This window comes from Tachyglossus aculeatus, chromosome 1 (genome assembly GCF_015852505.1).
Source record: "Tachyglossus aculeatus isolate mTacAcu1 chromosome 1, mTacAcu1.pri, whole genome shotgun sequence".
NCBI lineage: Eukaryota > Metazoa > Chordata > Mammalia > Monotremata > Tachyglossidae > Tachyglossus > Tachyglossus aculeatus.
The window spans coordinates 122,781,386-122,803,730 of NC_052066.1; the positions used below are offsets into that span (position 1 = coordinate 122,781,386).

The following is a 22,345-nucleotide window of genomic DNA, read 5'->3' on the forward strand; positions in this document are numbered from 1 at the left end:
TCTCATCTCCATTTACAACTTTCCCTCTCTACTGTTTCACCTATGCACTCAAGTTCAATCCTCCCAAGAATTTAGGTACTCACCCCATCCCCACCATCACTTATGTAGATATTGTTATAAGTCCTATAGCGTTTGTTTTCCTGGCTAGACTGCAAGCAGGGTTGTGCCTACTTCCCCCTTCTAGACTGTGAGCCCACTGTTGGGTAGGGACCGTCTCTATATGTTGCCAACTTGTACTTCCCAAGCACTTAGTACAGTGCTCAGCACACAGTAAGCGCTCAATAAATACGATTGACTGATTGATTGATTACTTTACTGTGGAAGCAGCATGGCGTAGTGGATATAGCACTGGCTTGGGAGTCAGAAGGTCATGTTTTCTAATCCTGGCTCTGCCACCTGTATGCTGTGTGATCTTGGGCAAGTCACTTGCCTTCTCTGTGTCTCAGTTACCTCATCTGTAAAATGGGGATTGAGACTGTGAACTCCACATGAAGCAGGGACTGTGTCCAATCCAATTTGCTTGTATCTACCCCAGCGCTTACTACAGTGCCTGGAAAATAGTAAGCACTTAACAGATACCAGAAAAAAGTGCTTAGAGCAGTGCTCTGCACACAGTAAGCAACCAGTAAATACCACTGATTGACTCTGAACACTGCCTTCAGTTCCTAGTTTGTGTGTTCACAAATTAAGTGTTCAAATGATATTTTTTTATGAACCTGATAAGGATGATGATGAAGAAGAATAGGTTATCTTTGTGAAGTATTTATAATTCACTCTTACCTTACAGAAATCAATCAATCATATTTATTGAGCACTTACTGTGTGCAGAGCACTGTCCTAAGAACTTGGGAAAGTGCAGTATAACAGTTGATAGACATGGTCCCTGCCCACAATGAGCTTACAGCCAAGAGGACAAGCTTCCTATGCTATTTTCTAGGTTATCACCTCCTCTGGGTATCAGGCTAAAATGATAGAGTTGGATCCCTTCTGTGCCTTAGCTATTCCTTTAATGTTAAAAACCTTAGGAAGCTCCATAACCTTTTTTAGCTGCCAGGCTATGTTTAGTACTGTTCCCTGCAGAATGTTAACTGATGTGCATGGCCCAAACTGGCTCATCCCAGGATCTAAATCTTCAATCCCAGTTTATAAACCGTAGACAAAAGATGATCAAATCCCTGCCATTAAATATTTCATACTGTCTGACCTTCATTTGGGGCTGATTCCACCAGCGCTTGAACTATTTCTTGGTGTGAGTAGGGAATATTTGGAAGCCGCTTGGATTCCAGAACCCTACGGCCTAAAAGACTAGAAGGCCAGCTGATAACATAAACTCTTTAATACTAGATTCAATGCTCCGCTTGTACTGAACACATAAATTCTCTTGCAAGCAAAAGGATGTACCTGATGAAACCTTTAACTAAAACAAATAAAACCTATGGATCTCAAAAGTGACTCAAAATATGTGTACACATCAAACACAGGCCTCATGTAACAAAATAATAGATTGGGATTTCTTTGTAAGTTAAGGTATATCTCCTGCTTTTGTCCTATTTCCTATTAAACTCCTTAAAATATCTTATTTTAGTGGAAACTATCAAATGACCACATTACTGTGAAAATGCTGATTCTCATGGGGTCATCCTGCATATTCCCCAATCAAATAATGACTTAGTTATGCCAAAAGGTATTTAACTGCCTCACTAGACCTCATGCAAAGTTGTATGACAACTTACAAGTATTTGCAGCCCATCATACATAGACATACAAGTACTATTATGCTTATCTAGAACACAAAACTGCTGTTGCCTCCCTCTTTTTCATTATAATAAATGCACAACTCAGCTATCTGGAGTAACGTCACCAAGGAGAACAGCCAGAGTTATGGAATATATTTTCCATTCTTATATCCTAATTATACTTCCAGATGACAAACGCAAGCTATTTATTAAATTCTTTAGTGCCTAAGCATTGAATGTGAATCCAGTAAAACGGCAGAGCTGACCTAAACTGACAATTCGTGCTGTACAAATGGCTGCTACTAACACATCAAATGATGGATTTCAGCAGATGAAAACTTTAAGACAAAAATATTACAGAATCCAATGAATTCCTTTTACAAGTCCCAAAGCATAAATCATATCATTAATATTACAAAGAGAAATATAATGCTCTATCATTTCCAGAGTTTTATTTGCTTTTGTGTGCATGAAAACCATACCAACATTCATAGGTGTACTTCACCATCAATCATGTTTATTGAGCACTTACTGTGTGCAGAGTATTGTACTAAAAAGTGCTTGAGAGAGTACAATACCACTGAGTTGGTAGATATGTTCTCGGCCCACAACAGGCTTACTATCTAAAGGAGGAGACAGACATTAATATGAATAAATAAGTTAAGATATGTATATAGCTGGGGCTAGAGCACAGATCTTCTGGTTCTCAGACCCCTACCCTTTCAACTAGACCATTCTCCCTCTCTTTATATAGATTATAGAAGTCACATTTTAATTACCTGTAACTAGCAATAGGGAAATAATTTTAAAGTTTAGGATTCCAATTAAAATGGAATAAGTTGCTGACTTTGGGGAAATATAGTGAGTGTCTTCTCATTAGTGAATTTACAATCTGGTACACTGGAAGCATTTTCCTAAACTATTATGTTGACTAGAATGGGTTACTGTACCTCAAAATTTAAAAAAAGGGAGGTAATTCTTTCTTTCCTATATGAACTTTTAGGCCAATAAATGTAAAAATGTTTTCACGTCTGGAGACTATGTTTAGTGTTCAAGAAAATATTTTTCCTAAGATAAACCATTGCATACATCCTTTTGGCCAAAATGATTAAACAAACTTCCTTTTAAATTGAGTTCAAGGCAAGGCCATTAGTCATATGGGTCTTAATAATAATGGTATTTGTCAAGCACTTACTATGTGCAAAGCACTGTTCTAAGCACTGGGGAGGTTACAAGGTGATCAGGTTGTCCCACAGGGGGCTCACAGTTTTAACCCCCATTTTACGGATGAGGTAACTGAGGCACAGAGAAGTTAAGTGACTTGCCTAAAGTCACACAACTGACAGTTTGCGGAGCCAGGATTTGAACCTATGACCTTTGACTTTAAAGCCCATGCTCTTTCCACTGAGCCACGCTGTTTCTCTTAACTAACCTGTCTCAAAGTCAGAGCTGGAACAACTCCCTGGTAAGCCTCCAAAGTAAATCGATGGGTCTCAAGCCCACAAAATTATTTCAACTTTTGTGGTATAATTAAATTCTTAATATGTACTAAGTGCAGAGTAGATACGAGATAATCAGTTCATATTGAGTGTTTTGTACCACACAGACTCATAATCTAAGTGGTAGGGAGAATAGGTTTCTTATTCTCCTTTTGCAGATGAGAAAACTGGGCCCAGAGGGATTAAGCAACTTGTACAAGGTCACAAAGCAGTCCAGTAACAGAGCTGGGACTAGAACCCAGAACTCCTGGATCGGGATAGAGACTTGAGTTCTTCTTGGGTCTTGTCCATTGCCACTAGGCCTTTGAACACAAAATTTAGTCCATTACTACAAAAGAAGAGGTCATTCATTATAAGCCCCCAGTACCTACAAAGAGAAATCATATTTAAGGAGAGATATCAAATAAGGACAATGTATGAACTGAATTTATTCAATGAAAAGGGTTTTGTTTTTAGCTTTGTTTTAGGCACAATCAGGCCTGTCCACAAAGGGGATTCAAAACCAAAATAGCACGGGGCTTACAGAACAGGTGTTGGTATCTTGGCTTTGGACTCATGCCCATTCCTATTCTTATTGCAAAAAGAGGGAGAGATTCAAGAGAGGATTGCCTGCCCTTTAAACTTCCCTTCCCCTCCCACCTGAGATGAAGCAGAACGATGCTTATCTAGAGTATCATTTCATTCTGTACGGGCTCTGGTCTAGGGGTCCAAACCACCATCGTAAATCACCTGAATAACTGAGAAGCTCCATGATCATACCCTAATCAAGTGGGGCCTGATTAGTGGAATGTGGACAGAATTAGGAAGCTTTATTTTAGTTCACCCTGACCTAAGGAAAATGGCCTAAATTCCATTTTCCCCCTCTCCACAAAGGATATGACCTCTTATTTCAGCAATTCCCAGACTGCAGCTCACGTTTTCTCACAGAAAATGTGGAAGCTGCATGGCCTAATCAATCAATCAATCGTATTTATTGAGTGCTTACTGTGTGCAGAGCACTGCACTAAGCGCTTGGGAAGTACAAGTTGGCAACATATAGAGACAGTCCCTACCCAACAGTGGGCTCACAGTCTAAAAGCAAGAGCACGGGCTTGGGAGTCAGAGGATGTGGGTTTTAAACCCAGCTCTGCCACTTGTCTGCTGTGTGACCTTGGGTAAGTCACTTAACTCCTCCATGCCTCAGTTACCTCATCTTAAAATGGGGATTAAGACTGTGAGCCCCACGTGGGACAACCTGATTACCTTGTATCTACACCAGTGCTTATAACAGTTCTTAGCACATAGTAAGCACTTAACAAATACCATAATAATAATAATAATAATAGATTACTTTGGATGTATAAAGGTTTCAAAACAGACGTTTATGCTTATGTACCTGAAAAACAAAGGAACCTCTCCCACTTCCCTTGGTCTCCAAATTTTATACACTTCAAAAGCTTTCAAGTTACTAAAAACTTAGAGTTCTCCAGATTTTCTAGATCATGTCAGAGAAAGGATTAGTCACCATCAGCAGGGTAAATCTAAAAGCAAGGAGCTTTGCAAGTCTAACAGAGTCCGTGTCCTTCCCTCCAACTTTCCTGGCCCAAGCTGGTAAAGAGGAAGCAATCCTTGGAATTCTTCAGTAGCTCTTCCTCTTGCTTTGCTGCCCAGCCAGTTGGGGTGTGATGAAATAGTGTCAGAGTCTGCATGCTCAGAAAGATTTAAAAAAAAAAATGGGCTTCCTAGTCTCAAATGCGGGCATCCTGTTTTGAGGAGTACCTACCCACACTGTGGAGACTGCCTGGGGAGTGGTCAAGGCCCACTAACTCAGGAAGCATTTAGATCTGAATCCTGACCACTATAAATCTGAATTACTTATAACAAGTTATTTATTCATATTAATGTCTGTCTCCCCCTCTACTCTGTAAGGTCATTATGGGCAGGAAACATATCTGCTAATTCTCTTGTATTCTCCCAAGCACTTAGAACACTGCTCGGCACATAGTATGTGCTAATTAAATACCATTGATTGATTGATTGATTGATATAAATATGAATTCTATCAACTAAACATACAAAAATAGGTAGTTTATTAAACAAATCCTGATTTCCTGCTGGAATAATCCAACCACTCTCTTTCCAGATTAAGGTGCTGACTGCTTGAGAGAGAAAATTACTTAAACCATTTCATAAATGAGTATTTTATCAGTATTCACAGTGTGGTAAGGTCTAGAATTGGTATTTTGAGTGATAGCCTTTTTCCTTCCTAATGAAATTATGTTTAAGTTATGCTTGGTCAGGTACTAAAAGACCTCCTAAATTTGAACGCCCCAGACCCATTAACGTCATTATTATTATTTCACTATGGGAAAACAGAAAAGACTAATGTTACTGCTAAGTAAAGATGCATCACAACTGAATTCAATTGTTTACCTAACGTTTATTTTCCAAGAATCATTTATGAGAATATATTGCAAGTTTTTCATGTAGAACATTATTACACTCAACCAACTGATAGCTGAAATGTCTTTCTTCTAACTGCTGGCTAAACATTTCTAAAATTAGTCTTTCTAAGGGAGGTAACACTCCCACTATGGTGATCTATTTGTTAGAACCATTACTCTTTCCCTGCCCTTTACATTGTTGAATCCTTCCCAAACAATGGAAAATTAGCTACCTCTACCTTTCCTTTTGATCAGCATCTTGGCCTTTTGTTGAGTTAAAAGGACTCAGGGGTAATGGATCTGGCACAATAAAATCATTTTGAAGAACTACAAGAATTGAAATGCTTCAAGAAAACTTTGGGATTTAGTTGTAGCTAATAAAGGCATGAATTTATGAAGAGAGGTAGTCCAGACTATGAGGTCAGGAAAGGGAAGAGGCAGAGCTGTGTAGAAAGTTAATGACAGATAAACAGAGGCTATGTATTTTCCTAGGCTACAGCAATGATAATTAAAATAATAATGATGGTATTTGTTAAGCACCTACTATGTGTCAAGCACTGTTCTAAGTACTGGAGGGGATGTAAGGTAATCAGGTTGTCCCACATGGGGCTCACAGTTGTAATCCCCATTCTACAGATGAGGGAACTGAGGCACAGAGAAGTTAAGTGAGTTGCCCAAAGTCACAAAGCTGACAAGTGGTGGAGCAGGAATTAGAACCCATGACTTCTGACTCCCAAGCCCGTGTTCTTTTCATCATCATCATCATCAATCGTATTTATTGAGCGCTTACTATGTGCAGAGCACTGTACTAAGCACTTGGGAAGTACAAATTGGCAACATATAGAGACAGTCCCTACCCAACAGTCTAAAAGGGGGAGACAGAGAACAAAACCACACATACTAACAAAATAAAATAAATAGAATAGATATGTACAAATAAAATAAATAAATATTTATTTATTTATTTATTTAGTGGCTTTTCCACTGAGCCATGCTGCTTCTCTAATGATGATGATGAATGATGAATCAGTTAGACTTTGATAAAGAAATGGTCCCTAAAGAAATGTTAATTTTTTAACTTTTGAGATCCCCAGACATTCATTCTAACAAAATTTTAAAATATATACCTTTAGACTGTAACTCCCTTGTGAACAGGGAATACGTTTTCCATCGCAGTTACACTGTACTCTCCCAAATGCTTAGGACAGTAAGTGCTCAATAAAAACCACTGATTGATTAACTGATTGAAGAGTGTAGAAGAATTAGGAAGAAAATTTACTAACTAACCAACTCCCACAGGTCAGGACAAGCCTAAGAACTGAAGCTTGTACATATTGGGTTCTGTGAGTAATGAAACCAGCGTCATGGTCAGTAAATAGATTTCCAAGCCTTCCCTGATGCAGAGGAAATGAGGTTATGGTTATGGTAGACTCACCCAGAACTCTAGTCAGAAATCATCATCATCATCAACCAATCAATCATATTTATTGAGCTCTTACTGTGTCCAGAACACTGTAGTAAATTCTTGGGAAAGTACAATATAACAGAGCTCAAAGACATTGTTCCCTGTCATCATCATCTTCAGCATCATCATCATCATAATGGTATTTGTTAAGTGCTTACTATGTGCCAAGCACTGTTCTAAACACTGGGGTAGATACAAGGTAATCAGGTTGACAGATGGAGTAATTGAGACACAGATGTTAAGTGACTTGCCCTCTTCATCAAAACTTTTTCACTCCTGAGAATTCATTACAATGTATAGGAGTTAAAAGATTCCAAAATGATTCCTATATCATTCCTTAATACGAAAAGCCTCGCAAAAATTCGAAAATGTAGATATATAAAATTTATGTATGTTTTGATTCTTCTGTCACTATTGTGTTTGATAATTTATCATTTTGTGTGCATATTTAGGCATGTTATCATTAAATTTTAAAGTGAAACCCAAGCTGTTCCTATTCACCCCACAAAGTAGTCCAAATAGTTGCATGTTACTAGAACAGTGTACTGCAGTAGTAGATCAGTAAATACCTTTTACTACTAATGGAGGCAGATATTAAATAAATACTATTTTAATAATCTAAAAAATATCATTCCTAATATTTCCCAAAGTGGAACTTGGGGATCCCACAGTCAGAGTTGGATGAAATGAAAATATTTAGAAAATGTAGGAACTTAAATTTTTGAAGTGTTTCAAACTATGTTTTCCAGCTACAAGATGAAATTACTATACACAGGCAATACAGTAAGGCTGGACTATCAAGGCAACAGAGGAACAAGGGAGACAGCATTTTCACACCTAAATTTAAAAGCCTCCCCCCGGCTTCCTAAGTAGATCTCATTCTCAGAGGATTTGGGAAAATTGAGTTTTTAAGGTCTTAGCTGCCACAAGTGTGAATTCTACTTCCCCATCGGCCCCTCTGGCCTCAGGTTCACCTCCAAACTAATTCTGAACATTTCCACAACTGGGCTTTGCCAGCAGGGTGTCAATATTCCCATTAAAGGAGAGCATGGAACAGAATTCAACATCTTAAATAACACTACAACATAGATAAAAATCTCACACAGAGTACAAACACAGGGTGCTCTGTTAAATATGCTTTCAGCAACAGATAACCTCCAAAACCCAACTTTCGACTCACCCTTGTTCTCAACTCTTCTGTCTCTGACTCCTTACTCACTCTGATCTCTTGCTCAGACTGCTCTCTAGCAAACCACATCCTAACATATGTTCAGTGTCCTCCTAGAACCCCACCACCTCTAGGAAGTCTTCCCCAATTGATCCACAACCCTCCAATCAGGTCATCCTACTACATACAATAAACACTTTTGTCATTTTATTCCTATACTTGGCACTTATGTATATATGCACATTTATTTTCATATCCAATTCCCTGTGTAGCTGTTTCATGCTGATGTATTTAGTCTACTTCTGATCATACTAATGATAAATAACTTAGTCTACTTGTTTCCTCCATTAGATTATAATCTCTTGGAGCACTTGATACATAAATCTTATACTTTCCAGAGCTTAATACTGTGCTTTCCATAGCAGATGCTCAGAAAATACTACTGGTTGATTCATTATGCATGTGAAGTGTCTAACTGCTAGTGATTTATCTGAAATTATATTTTCTTGATTTTTAAAATTCATATATTTGAACATTTAGTGAAGTGCAAATCATTTTCCTGTATGTTGAATATATGTTTGAATTTATACTTTATGTAAATTAAAGATGATTTTCAGTTTTCACTTATTTTTTTGACTACATTTAAATGCACCATTCATTCAATCATATTTATTGAGCATTTATTGTGTGCAGAGCACTGTACTAAGCGCTTGTAAAGTACAATTCGGCAACAGATAGAGACAATCCTTTCCCAACAACGGACTCACAGTTTAATCACCATTAACCCTAATCACTATGTGCCCATGTATTCCCTAACCTAAATCTATATCCTCCCTTGACCCCATGGCACTCTCCAGTTATCCAATTTCTTTGAGGGAACTGTCTACAAACACTCCTTCCTCTATCTTTCCTCCAATCCTCTTCTTGACTCATTTTGATATGGCTCCCTTCTCCAAAACTCCATGGAAATGGCTCTCTTTAAGGTCAACAACAGCAGTGACCTCCTTCTTGCCAAATCCAATGGCCGCTGCTGCATCCTAATCCTCCTCAACTTTTCTGCTGCCTTTGAAACTATGGACAAGCCCCTTCTCCTGGATATCTTGGCTTCAACAAAAATGTCCTCACCTGGTTCTCCTACTGTCTCTCTGATTGCCTCTCAGTCTATTTCATAGGCAGTGTCTCTGTTTCCCATCTGTGGAGGTGTCTCAAGATTCAGTTCTGGGTCCATCTACTTTTGTTTAGTCTCCATCTACACCCGCTTCCTTGGACACCTTATTCAGTCCCATGGTTTCAACTACCATCTCTATGTAAATGATTCCCAAATCTATCTCTCCAGCCCTCACCTCTCTCCTCTCTGCAACCTCAAATTCTCTCTTTCCTCCAGGACATCTCTGCTCAGATGTCCCAATGACGCCTCAAACGTAACGTGTCCAAAACAGAACTCCTCATTTTTCCATCCAAACCCTGGCCACCCCTTGACCTTTCTATCACTATACACAGCACAACTTTCATCCCATGTCACATGTCCTTAACCTTGACTTTAGCCTTATCCTTGTCTCATCTCTCTCATTCAACCCACACATACAATTTGTCACAAATTTCTGTTGGTTCTACCTTTGCAACATCTCTAGAACCCTTCCTTTCCTCTCCATCCAAACTATTACCATGCTGGTTCCATGCACTCATCATATCACACCTTTACTATTGCATAAGCCTCCTCGCTGACCTGCTGTGTACTCTCTTTCTCCTCTCCAGTCCATACTTTGCTCTGCTGACTGGATCCTGGATCATTTTTCTGAACTGAAACCATTCAGTCCATATCTCCCCATTTCTTAAAAACCTCCAATGGTTGCCCACCCACCTTCACATTAAACAGAAACTCCTTGCCATTGACTAAAAGGCACTAAATCAGCTTTCTCCCTCCTACCTAACCTTGCTGATTTTCTACCACAACCCAATCTACACACTCCACTTTTCGAAAACCAATCTACTCTCTGTATCTCTATTTAGTCTATTCTACCACTGATTCCTTAGCTATGCTTTCCCTCAGGTCTGGAAATCCCTCCCTTCATATCTGACATTCCACCACTCTTCTCATCTTCAAATTCTCCTGATAACAAATCTCTTCCTAGAGGCCTTCCCAGATTAAGTTTATAATTTCCCCTATCCTCCCTCACCTCTGAACTTGTCTGTACACCTCTTAAATATCTGAATACTCATCCAAACCTCACAATACTTATGTAAATATTCTTATATGCTACTGTTTTCCTTATCCCTAATCTATTTCAATGTCTGCCTTCTCCTACTGATCATAAATTCCTTGTGGGAAGGGATCGTGTTACCAACTCTGTTGTACTGTATTTTCCCAAGCATTTAATACAGTGATCTGCATATAATAAGCACTCAATAAACATCACTAATCGACTGATGAGATAATAATAATGATGGCATTTATTAAGTGCTTACTATGTGCAAAGCACTGTTCTAAGCGCTGGGGAGTTTACAAGGTGATCAGGTTGTCCCACAGGAGGCTCACAGTCCCCATTTTACAGATGAGGGAACTGAGGCCCAGAAAAGTTAAGTGACTTACCCAAAGTCACACAGCTGACAACTGGCAGAGCAGGGATTTAAACCCATGACCTCTGACTCCAAAGCCCGTGCTCTTTCCACTGAGCCACGCTGCTTCACATGAAAGGTACAAATCTTAATTACTCTCCTGACTGAAGACAGGTAAAACATCACTGCTGGGATCCAGCCCAGCTGAAGTTCCAAAAGCAAATTTGTATCAGAATTATACATTAATAATATTTTCACTTTCCTAATGCAACCTCATGTGACCTTTCAACCATATTCACCAATTCAGTCACCTTGCTTTTCCACCCACAATCAACAAGGTCATGCTTCTTCATAAAGAGTGATCAAAAGGATCTATTCCAGTAATACTAATAATAATTATTATTAGTCTGTAAGCTGCTTTTAGGCAGGATCTGCACTGTTTTGTACTGTGCTCTCCAAAGCACTTAATAAAGAGCATTCTGCACATGGTAAAGCTCAATAAATACCACTGATTGATTGATATCAATCTTTTATACTGTGAGCCCACTGTTGGGTAGGGACTGTCTCTATATGTTGCCAACTTGTACTTCCCAAGCGCTTAGTACAGTGCTCTGCACACAGTAAGCACTCAATAAATATGATTGATTGATTGATATTTGTTAAGCACTTACTATGAGTCAAGCACTGCATGAAGCAGGGGAAATGATGCAAGAAAATCAGTTTGGACACGGTCTTATTCCACATGAGACTAATGGTCTAAGAGAGACAGAAAGAATAGTATTTAATGCTCCATTGTACATACATAGAAACAGAGAAGTTAATTGATTTGTACAAGGTCACTCAGCAGAAAGTGGCAGAGCCAGGACTAAATCTCAGGTCTCATGATGGCCAGGCCCATGGTGTCTCCAATAGGACAGGCTGCTTCTTATCCAAAGTACTTTAAAGCATTCAATCACCCTGACCCCTCCTACCTCTCCTCACTACTCTCCTACCATAACCCAGCCCTCACACTTTATTTGTTTAATGCCAACCATCTCCCTGTACTTTGATCTCATCTATCTTACTGCTGACCTCTCATCCGCATCCTGCCTGTGGTCTGAAATGCCCTCATTCATTCAAACAATTGTATTTACTGAGAGCTCACTGTGTGCAGAGCACTGTACTAAGCTCATGGGGGAGTACAATGCAGGACTAAACAGACACATTCCCTGTACACAATGAGCTTACAGTCTAGACAGGTGGATTCAGATATTAATACAAATAAAGAAAATTACAGATATGTGCATAAGTGCTGTGGGGCTGAGACATAGGATGTATAAAGGAGCAAGTCAAAGTGATGCAGAAGGGAGTGGGAGAAGAGGAAAGGGGGCCTCAGTCTGTTTAGGGAGGAGACTAATGGTCTTTTGCATTTGAGGAGGGAGGGCATTTCATAGCTCTCATCCTATCCCGTCTGGACTACTGCATCAGCCTTCTCTCTGATCTCCCATCCTCGTGTCTCTCTCCACTTCAATCCATTCTTCATGCTGCTGCCCGGATTATCTTTGTCCAGAAACGCTCTGGGCATATTACTCCCCTCCTCAAAAATCTCCAGTGGCTACCAATCAATCTGCGCATCAGGCAGAAACTCCTCACCCTGGGCTTCAAGGCTGTCCATCACCTCACCCCCTCCTACCTCACCTCCCTTCTCTCCTTCTACAGCCCAGCCCGCACCCTCCGCTCCTCTACCACTAATCTCCTCACTGTACCTCGTTCTCACCTGTCCCGCCATCGACCCCCGGCCCACGTCATCCCCCGGGCCTGGAATGCCCTCCCTCTGCCCATCTGCCAAGCTAGCTCTCTTCCTCCCTTCAAGGCCCTGCTGAGAGCTCACCTCCTCCAGGAGGCCTTCCCAGACTGAGCCCCTTCCTTCCTCTCCCCCCTCGTCCCCCTCTCCTTCCCCCCCCATCTTACCTACTTCCCTTCCCCACAGCACCTGTATATATGTATATATGTTTGTACATATTTATTACTCTATTAATTAATTTATTTATTTATTTTACTTGTACATATCTATTCTATTTATTTTATTTTGTTAGTATGTTTGGTTTTGTTCTCTGTCTCCCCCTTTTAGACTGTGAGCCCAATGTTGGGTAGGGACTGTCTCTATATGTTGTCAACTTGTACTTCCCAAGCGCTTAGTACAGTGCTCTGCACACAGTAATCACTCAATAAATGCGATTGATTGATTGATTGATTGATTGATTGATTTCAGGCCAGAAGCAAGACGTGGGCAAGGAGACGGTGGCGAGATGGACAACAACAGTGAGTAGGTTAGCATTAAAGGAGTGAAGTGTGCGGGCTGGTTGTAGTAGGAGAGTAGTGAGGTGAGGTAGGAGAGGTGAGGTGATTGAGTGCTTTCAGGTCAATGGTGAAGAGTTTTTCTTTGATGCAGAGGTGGATGGGCAACCATTGGAGATTTTTGAGGAGTGGGGAGACATTTCCTGACTGTTTTTGCAGAAAAATGATCCGGGCAGTAGAGTGAAGTATGGGCTGGAGTGGGGAGAGACAGGAGATTGGAAGGTCAGCAAGGAAGCTGATGTAATCATCCAGGAGGGATAGGATGAGTGGTTGTATTAATGCGGTAGCAGTTTGGATGGAGAGGAAAGGGTGGATTTTAGCGATGTTGTGAAGATGGGACAGACAGGGTTTAGTGATGGATTGAATACATAGGTTGAATGAGAGGGTGGCGTTAAGGATAAGCCCAAGGTTACTGGTTTGTGAGACAGGAAGGATGGTGGTGCCATCTACAATGATGGAAAAGTCACTAGGAGTACAGGGTTTGGATGGGAAGTTAATAAGTTCATTTTTGGACATGTTAAGCTTGAGGTGACAGGAAGATATCCAGTAAGAGATATCTCCCTCTTCATATTCCTTCCTCTTCATAACCAACAGATACTCTCCCATCCTTCAAAGTCTACTGAAGCACATCTCATTCTAGACTGTGAGCCCACTGTTGGGTAGGGACCGTCTCTATATGTTGCCAACTTGTACTTCCCAAGTGCTTAGTACAGTGTTCGGCACACAGTAAGCACTCAATAAATACGACTGAATGAATGAATGAATCTCATTCAAGAGGCCTTCTCTGATTAAAGCCTTCTTTCGTCTTCTCCCACTCTTTTGCATCACCTTGACTTGCTCCTTTTATACCTCGCCTGTCCCAGCTTCACAGCACTTATGTACATATCTGTAATTTTGTTTATTTATGTTAATGTCTGTCTCCCCCTCTAGGCTGTAAGCTCACTGTGGCAGGTAATATGCCTATTATATTGTTTCTGTATTCTTCCAAGTGCTTAGTATAGTGCTCTGCACACAGTAAGTACTTAATATGATTGACTAACTGACCAAAATCCAACCAAAATCTTTCCCTTCCTCAAACCTATGATCTTTCCTTTCCAAAACTGCCCCAAAATATATACTGAAATATACTCCTACCTCATCTCCCTTCACTCCTACATCCCAGCCCACAAACTCCGCTCCTCTGGTGCTAACCTTCTCACTGTGCCTCTATCTCACCTGTCTTGTCACCCAGCCCTGGCCCACATCCTACATCTGGCTTAGGACTCCCTCCCTCTTCAAATCCACCAGGCAATCACTCTTCCCCCCTTTCAAAGCCCTACTGAAGGTGCACCTCCTCCAAGAGGGCTTCCCAGACTAAGCCCCCCACTTTTCCTCAGCTCCCTCTCCCTTCCATGTCACCACGACTCACTCCCTTTGCTCTCCCCCCCCGCCCCACAGCACTTATATGTATATATATATGTGTGTGTGTGTACATCTATAATTCTATTTATTTATATTAATGCCTCTTTCCTTGTATTTTAGGCAGGGATTGTCTATTGCTGTATTGTACTTTTCAAGTGCTCAGTACAGTGTTCTGAAACAGTAAGTGCTCAATAATATGATTGAATGAATTAATGAATGAATGCTGTTCAGTGAGAAAGAAGCAAAATTAGAGAGGCTCCCAATTACCCAAGTATCTGTAACTTGAAAAAACAGTTATCTGTACTGAAGATCATCAAATAATTGAGCAAATGTAGGGGATGTCTGTCCAAGAGAGCAACAACCTATTAGCTAAACTGATGATGAACTTAACAAGCCTCAGTTCTGAGAATGAGCATATTCAGACTGAATTGATGTATACAATACACATGTATACAGCAAAAAATGTGTTGGCGTATATGCACAACTTTGCTATTATGTTGTTTTAACAGAAACAGAAAAACACATTGTTAATTTATTGCATTGCAGAGTTAATCCAAAGCATTTAATCATGAAGGGCTGCAATGAGGTGTTGTGTTTGCATGCAAAACATATCTTGATTGTTCCTCGAGAAATCCATTATTTTTCAAAATGAGGTTTACTGAATAATCCCCCCCAAGATAAAAATGGCAACACCATGAGATGTTGCCACATATAAATAATACATGTCTTATAAACAGGAAACCTGATGGATAGGCTAGCTATTTTAAAAATTTATTTTCTGAAAACATGCAACTCCAAGAAATTGTGAACAGTTACTTTTCCCATTTATTAGCTATAATCTAAGTTTACAAGTGTTTCTCATTTCTTTTGAAAGTTTTCATTAGTTCACCCAAAATAAAATGCTTATTCTCTCTAACCTTCCTGGGCCTCTATATTAGTGATTTTTTTTACTACCTACATGGATATAACCCAAGAACTGACAACGTTTGATATCACTTGAAGGAAAGAGTTCAGAATGCAAATTATAATTTGGATGCTTATTGAAATAAAACACTGCTTTAAAAAAATACCCAGCATACAGAGTAGCCAAAAAGCCTCTTGATTATTTTTACCTTTAATTTAAGAATCACTCATATTTATTTGGGGTTAAATGATTTAAGGGATATAATATGTAAGGAATTAATTTTAGATACCCATCCCATCCAAACAGTATATATGTATATATATGTACAGAGCTGTAATTAATTTATTTATACTAATGTCTGCCTCATCCTTTTGACTGCGAGCAGGAATGTGTCTACTAATTGTTATATTGTAGTCTTTTAGACTGTGAGCCCACTGTTGGGTAGGGAATGTCTCTATATGTTGCCAACTTGTACTTCCCAAGCGCTTAGTACAGTGCTCTGCACACAGTAAGTGCTCAATAAATACGATTGATTGACTGTACTCTCACAAGTGCTTAGTACAGTGCTTTGCACAGAGTAAGCACTTAATAAATATGACTGAATGAATACCCACATATACATAATTTTCAATTCACTGTGCTAGAAATCAGTTGCCAGAATTTTATTTTATGTGGTACAGAACTACTGAAAATTGTTGGATTAGCAATTAATAAGCATTATGCAATTTGCTTATGGGAAGTGATCAACAAAATTAAGATAATGATGGTATTCATTAAGCGCTTACTATGTGCCAAGCACTGTTCTAAGCACTGGGGTAGATACAAGGTAATCCGTTTGTCCCACGTGGGGCTCACACTCTTAATCCCCATTTTCCAGATGAGGTAACTCAGGCACAGAGAAGTTAAGTGACTTGTCCAAAGTCACAAAGCTGACAAGTGGCGAAGCCGGGATTAGAACCCACGACCTCTGACTCCCAAACCCATGGTCTTTCCACTAAGCCACCGCTGCTCTGTCCTATTGAAATGATAAACTCCATCCATACCAGAGCCTGTGGGCCAAAATGCATTTAACTGAGCCAGCAAAAAATAGTGTGAAGTGAATATGAAATATGCTATGGAACTTTATTCATGTTTATCTATCACAGTGGAATTATTCCAACTGGAATTTAGATTCCATCCCAGGCTTTTCAAAAGTAGCAAATAATAAAAATAACTGTGGTATTTAAGTACTTCTATGTGCCAGGCAGTGTACTAAGTACTGGAGTGGATACAAGTAAATTAGGTTGGACTCAATCACTGTCCCACATGGGGCTCACAGTCTTAATCCCCTTTTACAGATGAGATAATTGAGGCACAGAGAAGTGAAGTAACTTGCCCAAGGTCACACAGCAGACAGGTGGAGGACCTGGGATTAGTATATCTCCAAAACCTCTTATGATACATGAAAAAGAAATTAAAATATAGTTGTGTTAGAATTAAAATTCAGCCTTGCTAAGCTGCAGGTGAAAACTAATTATAGTTAAACTAATTAAAAAACAGTGGTATGTAAAAACTTTAAAGTCACAAATAAATATTTTAACAGAAACCACTATTTTTAAACAAGGCTAATTAAGCTGAGTAGTATTTTCATTTTGAAAGTTTTTCTTAAATCTGTATTAATTTCATTTTAGACCTTCTTTTCATTGGTTTGCTGGGTTTTGTATGTATTTATGCTCAGACTAGAGATCATTAAAAGATTTATTTTATATGCATTTATTTAGTGCACTAGTTATTTCAAAATATTATTTTAAATCAGGATCAGTTTACTTGGATTAATCATACAAAAATAACTGTAGACTTTCACACAGAGGAAAGAGAGTATTATTTTTTAAAGCATTTTTTTCTATAGCCTGGTATTAAATTTTGATCTCTGACTCCACACCATATTTTTGTCACTTTTGATCTCTCCTGCTAAAAAGTCAAGCAGTTTCTAATACAACCAAACATACTCTTAGCTTTAAAAATAGTTTTAGGGTATGCTAATAGAAAGCCATGTTTTTTTGTGGATGTTCCATCACAGGATATTATTTATACCTTAGATATTCACCCTTTTAGTTTGGGATGGCACTACTTTGGCGGAGTTTTTGTTGCTGTGTGCATTCCCACAGAATATCTCTTGCATAAGCTAGATGTTACTGGTGTCTTGGTGTTGTCTCCATTTATCCCTAAGTGTTGTGATCTCAAAACATCTATTCTAAAAAACTCATCCCATTTCTAACTTTCGACATCTTGCTATTGTCTCTTGAATGTCAATGGGGTCTCACGGTATTTTAGACTTTATTTCTAAACTGTAACTTTAAAACATTTCTTCTGTCTTCCAAACATTGACTCTATGGTGAGTATAGATGAACCAGCTACAAAGAAGAGGAGAAAGAAATATTTTAAAGGTACAATGAAATGAAATTGCAAACAATGTACATGTCCCAGCCAGGTAACAGCTTATGGGCTTTTCTTTTTTCATTGAAATTATGAAGTTTTGAGTTCATCATTTCATAAACTGCAAAATTAAGGAGCATTATCCCATGACACAAGGGGAGCTTCTTTTAAACAGTTGTGGTCTGAGGGAGGATAAGAAGAAGGTGGGGGCACATGCAGTACTTGGGTAACTACAATAGGAGTATGAAAAGCTGTCTTCCTCCCTTCAAAGCCCTACTGAGAGGTCACCTCCTCCAAGAGGTCTTCCCAGACTGAGTCACCCCTTATCCTCTGCTCCTCCTCCCCTCCCATCGCTCCCACTTCGTCCCTCTGCCCTACCCCTTCCTCTCCCTACAGCACCTGTGTGTATTTGTTCATATTTATTACTCTATTTTATTAATGATGTGTATATAATTCTATTTATCTATTTTGATGGTATTGACACCTGTCTACTTGTTTTGTTTTGTTGTCTCTCCCCCCCTTCTAGATTGTGAGCCCATTGTTGGGTAGAGACTGTCTCTTTCTGTTGCCGAATTGTACTTTCCAAGCACTTAGTACGTGCTCTGCACATAGTAAGCGCTCAATAAATACGATTGATGATGATGATGATGCTCTGCACACAATAAGTGCTCAGTAATATGATTTAATGAATCAATGAATAAAAAGCAGCATCAAATGCCCTCTTACCTTTCACTTACTTCTCTATTCCTGTACTTTTTTGTTTCTTGAATTTTTTTACCTCTTGCTGTCGTTATTGCTATACCTAATTACTATACAGCCTGTCTAATAGTCAAATCCTTGTTTTGATATTACAAAACATATGGGGAAGCAGCCTGGGCTAGTGGATAAAGCACAGACCTGGGAGCCAGAGGACTTGGGTTTTAATTCCAACTCCACCACTTTCCTGATGTATGACCTTAGGCAAGTTACTTAACTTCTCTGTGCCTAAATTTCCTCAATGCAAAATGGGGATTTAATACTTCTTCTCCCTCCTATTTGACTTTGAACTCCATGTGGGATAAGGACTGTGTCTGGACTGATAAACTTTCATCGTTTAGAACAGTGCTAGACACATAGTAAGAGCTAAACAAATATCATTAATACAACGAAAATTATGCAAAAAGTTGGACAGTTATGCAAGTGAATGAGGTATTAGGATTAAACGAGTATTTCGCCAACCAGATGCACTGTTCAATTACTAGACCCAATGTTTGTATTTTGTAGAGCTTGAACTTTTAATTAAAAGGCATAATAAAGATAGACTTCATTACAACAGGCTAATTTGAAATGACTTTGTAATTATTCAGATGAAATTCTTTTGATTGAGGTTCAATTTGCAGCACACAGTCATGAGGGATTTAAAAGATTTAAAATTCCTCATAAATAATAAACGAGGTCAGTCTAACACCAAACGAGCCAAATTAGATATAGGCAAACGGTCCACAAAGGTATCCACAAATGGACACAGAGAAGCAAGCTCTGAGGAAATTCCCATTACTCATTTGATTTTTCTCAATGATTCAAGCCAAGGGGGTGGGAGTAACTCTCACTCATAACTAAGGCGTTGAATTTATCCTTGCCCCCATCTTTCTTCCCTATCTTGTGTGATCTTCCCTCCCGATTGGTCCGACACTCCTCTCTATACTGACTGCAGCTGGTTGAGTGACAGCTGATGTGTTTAACACACAGGCACAAAAAACCGTTGTTAGTGATATTAATACTTCGGCTGATGATGACATTACCGAAAATGGTGGCTAATCAAGACCACTGAAAAACCTTCAACAACAACAAGCTTCCTGACTCAAACCGAGACAGAAAAAAGGTTTAAACTGAAGCCCTCTCAGGTAAACTAAGAGACATGGTGCTAATGTAGACAGTAAAGAAAGCCATTTTGTTCACACTGAAATTGCAGTATGGGGCAGTGTGGTGCTGCCCACATCTGAGAATGTTTATTGCACATTCTTTAAGAGCTCCCTAACAGTCCTAAAGCAATACAGGTCAATGCTAGAAGCTGCACTGAGGTCCCAGGGTCCTCATATCACTGACAATGAACACACAGGACTGGGAGACAAGAGGTGACATAACCTCTGGATGTCTGCAAGAAGTTTTACTGTAACAGGAAAACAGGAAATGGTCTTGTGGTGGGTAAGAGCAAAGATCTTTAATTGCAACCTAAATGGAACTCTCCTGATGGAGGGGCAGTCCCTCCAAACTAGGCTGTCACTGTCCTTTGTCTCTCTACACATTCCCAGTTCCCAGTAAAAGGAATATCAGGTTGCTAGGAGACAGAACAGGATGTAGGGTCCAAGATGGAAAGAAAGTCTGAGGTGGCTTTGGCATCAATAGACATGTCATTTACAAATGGAAGTGGTTATATGGTCTCTTTCTCCTGAAATACATATCCACACACTAAACTCTCATGTCATCCCTCTAAAAGATCCCCTCTATCTTCTTCCTTTTGTTTCCTGGCTTTCCAAAACTAGTTTCTCTTACTTTCAATTCATTCATTCAATCGTATTTATTGACCACTTACAGTGGGGGAAACAGACATTAATATAAATAAATGAATTACAGTTATGTACAAAAGTGCTGTGGGGATGGGATGGGGATTAACAAAGGGAGCAAGTCAGGGCAGTGCAGAAGGCAGTGGGAGAAAAGGGAAGGGGGGCTTAGGAAGAGCCTTTTGGAGGAGATGTGCCCTCAACAAGGCTTGGAGTGGGGTGGTGGGGAGTAAACTGTCTGTCAGATTTGGGGAGGGAGAGCATTCCAGTCCAGAGACCTGACATGGGCAAGGGGATGGCACTGAGATTGATGAGATCGAGGCATTATGCAGCTTCCTCAATAATTAATCAATCTATCATAGTTACTGAGCACTTACTGTTTGCAGAGGGCTATATTAAGAACTTGGAGAGTACAATATAACATATCTGGTAGACACATTCTCTGCCCACAGTGACAGGCACTTACTTGTGCCTGTTACCTCATCTGTAAAATGGGGATTAAGACTGTGAGCCCCTTAGGGAAAACAGATTGGGTCCAACCTGATAACCTTGTAGGCAGTCCATCACTTACTACAGTGCCTGGCACACAGTAAGTGCTTAACAAATACCACTAAAAAAATCTTACAGTTTAGAGGGGGAGACAGACATTAATATAAATTAATTACAGAAAAGTACATAAATGCTGTGAGACTGAGGAAGAGGAGAATAAAGGGTGTGAATTTATGTGCAGTGGAAAGAAGTGGAACCAAGTACCAAGACTCTCATATTGATCATTTCTTTGCATTGTAAGGCCTCACGTGCAAAGCTAAAAGGTTCAAGAGATTATTGGAGTGTGGCTAGTATCTCTGTACTATTCAGTCTGAAGCATTTTCACTGTACAGAACAGCTGTGATAATGTGTTCAGGACTTTTTACCTTTTTTAGTGATGTGTAGAAGACTGGACCCTCTCAGGACCACACCTGGAGAGTTTTCAGTACTCTACCAGTCTTGGCTAAGGGAGAGAGAGTCAAGCAGAGGCATATCCATTCCATTCCTGGCTTGGTCAGTGGCTAGCGAGTGAAAGGCAATCTGCTAAAAGTCAAAACGCAACTGTGCTGGGCAGCAGTGGCATGGGAGAGAGTCAAAGGCGAAGACTCAAGTTTACTGCGTGGAAGAAGGCAATGGGAAGCCACTTTCACATTTTTAGAAAACTCCATGAATACACTACCAGAATAATTGCAGGTGGAGATAGGTCTTTCTAGGAGAGATGTGTCCATTGAGTCATTATCGTTCGGAGACGACTCGATAGCATAAGCCAAGACAAGATGTCTGGGTTGGTGGTAATTTTTACAGCCTTGAATCTCTTCTACTTTGGGCAACCCACCACTTATTGTATTTGTCTTTTAATCAGATTTGCATATCAAGACACATGAAAGCTGTAATGTGTTGCTGAATCTGCGCTTGTTTTGCTGCAAATATCTCTTTAATCTTAGAGTCAATTCCTTGAATTTGTTCTTGGAGGCTTAGATTAGCCATGACCAGGGCCTTGATAGATCTGGCAAACAGTATTTGCCCATTTGCTGCTAACACTGGAGTTCGTACCAGAAGTTCAAACTGGTAGTTTGGTTGCCAGAATGTTGCTGGGGAACTCCTTATAAATAGTTTCATTTTCCAGGAACCTACCATTAGGTTCAGTGGTAGTTCAAAAACATTCCTGGAACATTGACTGTAATGTCAAGCGACTTTGGAATATTTCAGGTGAAGGGCAGTCTAGCATTCTGCTCAATGTGCGGCTGTCACTGATCAGCGCCATTCCTAATCAATCATATAACTTTATACTTTGGAGATCCATAATTCCTACATTGAGGAGAGGCTATCCAAGTGCAAAATTATAACAACAGCAGACCCTGAAAATCAAGGCT

The 22,345-nt window shown here is 39.7% G+C and overlaps 1 protein-coding gene and 1 non-coding gene across 17 annotated transcripts in view; one reads left to right on the forward strand and one right to left on the reverse strand.

Annotated features, from left to right (window-relative positions):
- Positions 1 to 22,345, reverse strand: part of RIMS1 (regulating synaptic membrane exocytosis 1) — a 554,640-nt gene that overhangs the window by 458,534 nt on the left and 73,761 nt on the right. The gene's annotated exons all lie outside the window — the stretch shown is intronic.
- LOC119937495 lies at positions 21,386 to 21,523 on the forward strand. Its single transcript, XR_005454131.1, has one exon. It is a non-coding gene; the product is annotated as a small nucleolar RNA SNORA7 (small nucleolar RNA).